At 37.3% G+C, this 9,209-nt stretch overlaps 2 long non-coding RNA genes across 2 annotated transcripts; one reads left to right on the top strand and one right to left on the bottom strand.

The window, feature by feature from the left end:
• Nucleotides 1-389: 389 nt before the first annotated feature.
• LOC115587629 (uncharacterized) lies at nucleotides 390-3,870 on the bottom strand. Its single transcript, XR_003985095.1, has 5 exons — nucleotides 3,795-3,870; nucleotides 3,003-3,052; nucleotides 2,122-2,199; nucleotides 1,256-1,333; nucleotides 390-467 (listed from the first exon to the last, which is right to left on the bottom strand). It is a non-coding gene; the product is annotated as an uncharacterized LOC115587629 (long non-coding RNA).
• Nucleotides 3,871-4,089: 219 nt separating this feature from the next.
• On the top strand, nucleotides 4,090-7,218 carry LOC115587630 (uncharacterized). Its single transcript, XR_003985096.1, has 3 exons — nucleotides 4,090-4,201; nucleotides 4,688-4,803; nucleotides 6,634-7,218. It is a non-coding gene; the product is annotated as an uncharacterized LOC115587630 (long non-coding RNA).
• The last annotated feature ends 1,991 nt before the right edge of the window (nucleotides 7,219-9,209 follow it).

The raw sequence follows: 9,209 nt of genomic DNA, 5'->3' as shown, positions 1-9,209 counted from the left end.
CATGTTCCTGACTTCAACTTCTTCTGTTGTTGTCAAAGAAAGCTCTAAACCCCACACTGATGTGAAATGATCTGCATCCCTAGAAATCCAATCATGTCAACTGATCAGCAGATCTAAAATGGACAAAAACATCAGCAAAAAGGACTAAAAATGAAGAATTTTGTGAGATAAAGATTAATTTGATGCTTTAAGGGGAAGTTAGAGCTAACAAATGGTATAGCCAATTTCTTTCTGCTAAGCTATTCAAAAACAAGTCATGCTAACATTGTTATTGTGACCATTTAAACAAATTGATTGTTTAATACAGTGAAAGGGCATTTCATGTATACACTGGAAGCCAACTGAGACATCTACTTAATTCCAAATAGAATAAATTAATGTGTAATTACCTGTTGGAAGGATGAAGTGGATCTCTCGCTTGCTTCTTAGTCTGTAGAAGGTTGAGTCAGGATCTGAACACTTGGTGTCTGCAACAAAACACAACAATACAGTGTCAGACATATTCTGTACTATAAATCCTGACTAATTAATGAACAAATGATCATACTTGTTTCAGGTGAACGTAATTCACAGGAGGATCTAGGCTCATTATGCCAAACTCCATAGAAACTGCTAACACTGTACATCATCTGCTACCCAACAATATGAGGACATGTAACACACACTCTACAGTCGTTGGGTCAGACAATATGGGGACATCACCTGAAACACACTCAGTCTTTCACAGCCTAAAACAATATGAGGACATGTAGCACACGCTCTACATTCGATGGGTCAGACCATGAGGACATCAACTGAAACACACTCAAGTCTTTCACAGCCTAAAACAATATGAGGACATGACGACTGAACACATATAGAGTCCATGTTCCTGACTTCAAACATCTTCTGTTGTTGTCAAAGAAAGATCTAAACCCTACACTGATGTGAAATGATCTGCATCCCCAGAAATCCAATCATGTAAACTGATCAACAGATGTAAGATGGACAAAAATATACCAAAAAGGACTAAAAATAAAGAATTTTGTGAGAATAAAGATTAATTTGATGCTTTAAGGGGAAGTCAGAGCTAACAAATGGTATAGCCAATTTCTTTCTGCTACGCTATTCAAAAACAGGTGATGCTAATATTGATATTGTGAACATTTCACACAAACTGATTGTTTTAATACAGTGAAAGGGCATTTCATGTATGCACTGGAGCCAACTGAGACATCTACTTAATTCCAAATGGAACAAATTAATGTGTAATTACCTGTTGGAAGGATGAAGTGGATCTCTCGCTTGCTTCTTGGTCTGTAGAAGGTTGAGTCAGGATCTGAACACTTGGTGTCTGCAACAAAACACAACAATACAGTGTCAGACATATTCTCTACTATAAATCCTGACTAATTAATGAACAAATGATCATACTTGTTTCGGTGAACGTAATTCACAGGAGGATCTAGGCGCATTATGCCAAACTCCATAGAAACTGCTAACACTGTACATCATCTGCTACCCAACAATATGAGGACATGTAACACACACTCTACAGTCGTTGGGTCAGACAATATGGGGACATCACCTGAAACACACTCAGTCTTTCACAGCCTGAAACAATATGAGGACATGTAGCACACTCTCTACATTCGATGGGTCAGACCATGAGGACATCAACTGAAACACACTCAAGTCTTTCACAGCCTAAAACAATATGGGGACATGACGACTGAACACATATAGAGTCCATGTTCCTGACTTCAAACATCTTCTGTTGTTGTCAAAGAAAGATCTAAACCCTACACTGATGTGAAATGATCTGCATCCCCAGAAATCCAATCATGCAAACTGATCAGCAGATCTAACATGGACAAAAACATTAGCAAAAAGGACTAAAAATGAAGAATTTTGTGAGAATAAAGATTAATTAGATGCTTTAAGGGGAAGTTAGAGCTAACAAATGGTATAGCCAATTTCTCTCTGCTCAGCTATTCACAAACAAGTAATGCTAACATTGATATTGTGAACATTTCACACAAACTGATTGTTTTAATACAGTGAAAGGGCATTTCATGTATGCAATGGAGCCAACTGAGACATCTACTTAATTCCAAATAGAACAAATTAATGTGTAATTACCTGTTGGAAGGATGAAGTGGATCTCTCGCTTGCTTCTTGGTCTGTAGAAGGTTGAGTCAGGATCTGAACACTTGGTGTCTGCAACAAAACACAACAATACAGTGTCAGACATATTCTCTACTATAAATCCTGACTAATTAATGAACAAATGATCATACTTGTTTCAGGTGAACAGTAATTCACAGGAGGATCTAGGCGCATTATGCCAAACTCTATAGAAACTGCTAACACTGTACATCATCTGCTACCCAACAATTATGAGGACACGTAACACACACTCTACAGTCGTTGGGTCAGACAATATGGGGACATCACCTGAAACACATCTCAAGTCTGTCACAGCCTAAAACAATATGAGGACATGTAAGCACACGCTCTACAGTCGATGGGTCAGACCATGAGGACATCAACTGAAACACACTCAAAGTCTTTCCACAGCCTTAAAACCCTATGCGGACATGACGACTGAAACACATATAGCGTCCATCCATGTTCCTGACCTTCAAAACATCTTCTGTTGGTGTCAAAGAAAATATCTAACCTACCATGATGTGAAATGATCTGCATCCCCAGAAATCCAATCATGCAAACTGATCAGCAGATGTAACATGCACAAAAACGTTAGCAAAAAGGACTACAAATGAAGAATTTTGTGAGAATAAAGATCAATTTGATGCTTTAAGGGGAGGTTAGAGCTAACAAATAGTATAGCTAATTTCTTTCTGCTAAGCCATTCAAAAACAAGTAAGACTAACATTGATATTGTGAACATTTCACACAAACTGATTGTTTTGATACAGTGAAAGGGCATTTCATGTATGCACTGGGCCCAACTGAGACATCTACTTAATTCCAAATAGAATAAATTAATGTGTAACTACCTGTCTGGCTCTTCTTTTTGACATGCTCTTTCCTTCATGTACTCCTCAACCTGCAAACATGTAGATGAGAAGATGACAAAAAGTCAACGAGACCAGTACTTATTTGAATCATAGAGGACTTTTAAATGGTATTATTCATAACTCATTTGCTGATCATGCTAATAGATCAGTGTAAACTCTGTGCAAATGTCATTAAACATTAAAACACTTTAACGAATAATATTAATCTACCAAAGCACCAACAAAGCAACTTAAAAGATAAATACTGATTTAAAATCATCATAAAAACTGTACTTCTACTTGTACTGAATTATACTAGTATCATCAATTTGTGTTAAATAGGAAAACATCATCTAAATTCCAGAAAGAAAAAAAAAACAGTTAAAAACAACTTTGACTGTCTCTGCAGTTGAAGATAAAAAAGTTTGTTTGGAGAATTGTCCCTTTAACTCAGTTTTGCATTGTTATGAACAGTTATATTTAGCAACAACCTCTACTATCTGCTTTTGAAGATTAAACAAAAGTAATTAATTACCATTTATGATACATCCCTTCCAGTTTGTTTAAGTCCACTGCGTGTGTGAATTCCGTTTTGCTAATTAGCCTGCTAATTATCTTATTAACTGTCTCTGCAGTTGAAGATGAAAAGTTTGTTTGGAGAATCGTCCCTTTAACTCAGGTTTGCATTGTTATGAACAGTTATATTTAGCAACAACTTCAGTAATTAATTACCATTTACTATATATCCCATCCAGTTTGCTAGCTATTAGCTAGCTAATGAGCCAACTTTACCTCATGAGGTTGGTGCATCGACGTCAAAGGATTAAATGTCTTCTGAGCGCTGAAGGTCCCGGATGTGCCGTTCACGAGAGCTCCGCTGCAGTCGTATCCGGGGCTTTGCAATTAGGTTCAGTCTATCGCCCAATCAGATGCCGCATCACTGACTGACTGACTGACTAACCATCCAACGCTGATCTCAAACGCAATCATTGTGTAAAGCTAGTTGCCAGCTGCAGTTGTATGATCAAACGGAAACAAAACTGAAACCTAGTATAAGACTGAACTGTGTATATAACGCTAGAGGGCTTTTATTTTGAAAGGAAGAGATACAGGAAATTGTTAATGCAGGAACTTCACCAGTCACGGACTTTCCTCGTCGTGTTTACAGCCGAAGCTCAGCAGCACACACCGGAGTTCAGGTAAGAACAATGCTTCTAAGTTGTTGAGAGTTGTCACGTTGTCATGTTTTGCAAACTACTGTTACAGTCAATCTGGTTCCGGTTGTATGGGAAACTGTTCTTAAACAACACTTCATAGGCATGTGAAAATGTTTTTCCCACTGTCCTGATTGTGGTGTGTTATATAGTGTGGTGTTTTAAAAATGTCCTAATTTGTCATGAAAACAAGAGCAGCACTTCTGGACCTCCAGAAAAGAAAGTAGTATAATGTGTTGTTCTGAAGGATTTTACAGTTGCTCAGTGAATGAAGTAATTTAATTACCCACTTTTAATGACTAAACTAATTACTAAATGAAGCTGGCATTGTGTACTGGTCGGTTTTTAATAGTGTTTTAATAGTTGTTAAACATCTGCACTTTACACAAGGCTATATTGTTAAAAGTATAAGGACATTTTAATTTAAAATATGATTAATGAAGTGTTGGCTATGTCAATCAATACTTATAGGTACACAAAGGGAGGAGAGACTGACCCTGATGATGACCATATTGAACTGGATGAGAGCAGCAGCAACAGGAACCTCCCAGTTCAACCTACTTTTGCTGTACCTAAAGGTTCCTAAGGTAGAATACTAATTAACTAAAAATGTTACTAACCCACCATATAGCAATATGTGAATTGCTCTTTTATATTGCTTGCCTGCTGGAATGTTGTTGTCTCTTAGAACATTTTGGGTGACAACAAGTAAAGCTTGACCACCTCAGTTTGTTATTTCACAGTTGTCAATGCTTAAAGATCAAAACACAAATACTAAATTTACATTACTTTGGGTGAGTATTTTATAAATGTATTTGACAGGGCTGAAGAGCAATAGATTTTGACATACTCAAAGGGAAGGCCACACTACTCACAGGATGTCTGTAATCAAGTTCAATCTGTGTGAGCTCATGCTTCCTGCCTCAACCAGTGCAGTGGACTGTCCTTCCTGGTAAACATATTTTCTGGACTGCAATAACTATATAAAATGTATCTTAATTTTCAGAATGTAAACATTTGAATGCAATAGGAAAAGGCTATGGATATAAACAACTGGTACATGCTTGTTTGCTCATGGTCATTTACTGGCAGGCGTTGTTAAGTACTAGTGGTTCTGTATATCTGTTCAGTTAAGATATCTAAAGTGCTAACTTTACCTTCAATATATTGTTCATGCACAACCCCAATTCCAGTCCAGTTGGGACGCTGTGTAAAATGTGAATAAAAACAGGATGCAATGATTTGCCAATCTCATAAACCGATTGTGGCGCTCTGCTCCCAGTGTTCCCCTACCGTTATATTCTTTCTTTGAGCAGAGCCATCAGCACTTTGCTTTTCTTTTCCAACCAATGAACTTTCTTCATAGAGAAGATACTGCAGCATTTTCTGTGTTAATTGCTGGAATCTGTCCCTCAGGAATGTCTTCTGTCACTTGCAATACTCGAGCGTGATTTTGTATCCGAGCTGCCCTGAGCAGAGTTCTCCACACTGCATGAAAAGTGGGATATTTGTCAGTAAACAGCAATGTAAATTGCTGTGCAAGTTCGCGTTGACAACTCAGCTTCAGATTCCTGGTCATTAGTCAACACTTTGAGGTGAAACCAGCTTATCTCTATCATCAGAGCAGTGGATGATGCACTCCATTTGTGGTTGCTGTGGTGGTGGGCTGTTACTTAGACTACTTGTTCACTGGTGGCCATGTTCAGCCAGCTTTCAATTGCAACATACAATCAGAAATCATCATTACTTTGATGCAAAATATGAAATCCTCTGTCAGTACTTTTGTTCCATGTGGACGACAACAGAGAGTTCCACAAACATCTAACTAATATTAACTAAATTAATCAATCATCATATCATGTACATGAACAATATATTGAGGGTAAATTAGCACTTTAGATATCTTTACTGAACAGAACCACTAGTAATTACCTCACCTTCCAGTAAATGACCATGAACAAATAAGCATGTATGAGTTGTTTATATCCTTAGCCTTCTCCTATGGCGTTCAAATGTTTACATTCTAAAAAGTAAGATATATTTTATGTGGTTATTGCAGTCCAAAAATTTCTATATGTTTACCACGAAGGACAGTCCACTGCACTGGTTAAGGCAGAAAGCATGTGCTCACACAGGTTGAACTTGATTAGCCCTGTCAAATACAATTACAAAATACTGCAATGTAATGTAAATACATGTACATGTAAACACATTCAAAATCAAGTAACAGAAGTACCATGCAGAAAGATGTATGTGCAGATTTTGACCCTTGAGGACTGTTTACATTTATACACAAGTACATACACAAGCTCAAACGTACAGTTGTGGGAACAAGAGGAAAAACACAATTTTGATTTCAGCATTGATCATGAGGATTAACTTCCACAGACTCATTTTGAAACTTTTTACATTTCCAGACATTTCTCAAACAAGAGCTGCCGGCCCTGCACAACAGATCCTGAAGACCTTCCCTCGCACTCAGCATGGTCAGCGTATTCAGCTTATACATTCTCACTGTGAAATTGAGAACAGTAACAACAATATCCTAGATTCTTATTAAGAATATAGAATGTTGTTGTTATTGTTCTCAATTGCACTGTGAGAATTTGAGTGGTGCTTATTCACGTAAGACTGATTACTATACAGAACACTGAGATCTTTACTGTACAGAGCTAAGCACTAACTATTGAATGAGAGTATATGATATTGTTGTTCACTGTGAGAATTTATGGTGCTGCTTATTAGGGTTGCAAAATTCCTTGAATGTTCAAAATTGGAAACCTTCCATGTGAATCAAAGGGAATATATGGGAATTTATAGGAATTAACATGAATAATGGGAAATTTGCAAAATTGCTGGTTAGCCTTTAACAAGGAATTTAAATGTAGTTAAAAAATATCCTGCTTATATCTTAGTTAAAACAACAAGATTTAATACAAATTCAGTTGAATGCACAGAGCAGGGAAATAATTCAACTGAATTTGTATTAATTCAACTGATTTAATACAAATTCAGTTTAATTCAACTGATTTAATACAAATTCAGTTTAATTCAACTGATTTAATACAAATTCAATTCAACTGAATTTGTATTAAATCAGTTGAACTAATTCAAATTCAGTTGAATTGCTACCCTGCTCTGTGCATTCCTCAATCACAAGCACAACTAATTTCTAGTATCCTGCACACTACAGCAGGACTATTGAAGCCACATTACTGCATGCAAGTTTAACAAGCAAATAAAAGTAAATCAGATATGCTAATGTAAGCTAGCTAACATCATTTCATTGACAATTTAAGAGCCTAGCTATCATGGTGCTAGCTAGCTCAACTGTGATGTGTTTCTTCTGCCTTCAGCTGGCCTTTTTTCATACAAGAATGTAGGTTATAGTTTGATTTAGCATACTGATTGAGTGTTCATCTAGCCTTTCTATTCATTTATACAGCATTTTTTTCATATCTTTATTGGGTTATCTAGACACAATGTATGTTCAATCAGTAAGGATACAAAAAACAAAAACAGGAGGGGTGAACAGTAGCCAAACCAACAAAAAGTAAAAAGGGGCAATTAGAGGAGGGACCCACAATGCTTGGGGAAAAAAACAAAAATTAACTATAACAGTTTGTGTATGTTGTGCCTGGTGTTCGACCACCATATCATCACACCAAGACTATTACTGGTGTCTTTCAGAATCCTGACTGGGAAAAAAAAGGAAAAAAGTTACATCAGTTTATCTTAATTGGAACCATCTATCTTAATCATCAAATGATGGAATGGAATTGAGTAAGTAAAGAATGGGATTCCAAGTTTTATCAAATTTGTCGGAGCACCCCCTAATACTGTACTTGGTTTTTTCTAAGTGTAGAAATTACGTTAGATCCTTTAGCTAAGAGTTAGGGGTGGGAGGATTCTTATCCTTCCAAAGAAGTAAAATACGTCGGCGGGCTACCAGAGATGCTAAAGTGATAGAGTTGCTTTCCCTATTGGTTAAGTGTGGGAATTCTTCAGGCACACCAAAGTTGGAGGTTAAAGGACTCCAAAGCTGTTTAGAGCTTTTGAAAGAGTATTGTAGAAAGAGGACCAGAATGAGCTTAATCTCGGACAGGAAAAAAACATGTGTGTATGACTGGCTGAAGACAGAGAGCATCTGTCACATGTATCACTTGTATTAAAAAGTTTTTTTTCAAGTTTTGCTTTGGAAAAATGTATTCTATGTAGGACCTTGAACTGAATTAATGTCAGACTGGCACAAGATGAGGTGGAGTTAACCCTGTCAAGGGCCCTTTGCCACCATTCGCCTGACAAGGTTACCACCTAGCTCCTTTTCCCATGAATTCCTAGTTGCCAGTGGGGATGACAATGATGACATGATTAATTTCACCACAATTGAAATGAACCCACAGACCGCAGGGAGAGAAAGAATTATATCAATGAGAGTACGAGATGGTTTGTGGGGGAAGTCGGGGAATTACAACGAACAAAATCTCTGGCTTGAAAATATCTAAAAAAAAATGGAAGGGCGAATTTAGTTCTCAAAGGAGATCAAAATGTCCTTGTCGAAAAGTTGATCAAAATTCACCAGCCCTTTCTCTTTCCACAGAGTGTAAGTTGAATCAAGGCCGTGGGTGGAAATAAATGGTTTTCACAGAAGGGCATCAGTGGGGAAAGAGAGGTGATTTTGAAGTGCCATTTAAACTGTTTCAGGATTTTTATAGTAGTCAAGACAATTGGGTTGGAGGTGACTTTAGTAGGGTGTGCATTTAGAGGGGAACATATTAAAGCTGATAAAGAGATGGAGTTGCATGAGTAGACTTCCATCTGACACCAGTCTGTGCTGGGGGAGTTGTACCAGGTATAGATTTTTGGAATATTGGCTGCCCAATAGTATGCCCTGAAATCCGGCAGAGCAAGGCCACCCTCATCCTTGGTTCTTTGCAAAATTGAGTACTTTGCCCTTGAAGTCTTTCCCGACCAAATGAAATGTGAAATGATC

Source organism: Sparus aurata, chromosome 9 (genome assembly GCF_900880675.1).
Source record: "Sparus aurata chromosome 9, fSpaAur1.1, whole genome shotgun sequence".
NCBI classification, from domain to species: domain Eukaryota; kingdom Metazoa; phylum Chordata; class Actinopteri; order Spariformes; family Sparidae; genus Sparus; species Sparus aurata.
The sequence above is the reverse complement of the archived record's forward strand: the minus strand, read 5'-3'. Positions and strand labels throughout refer to the sequence as shown.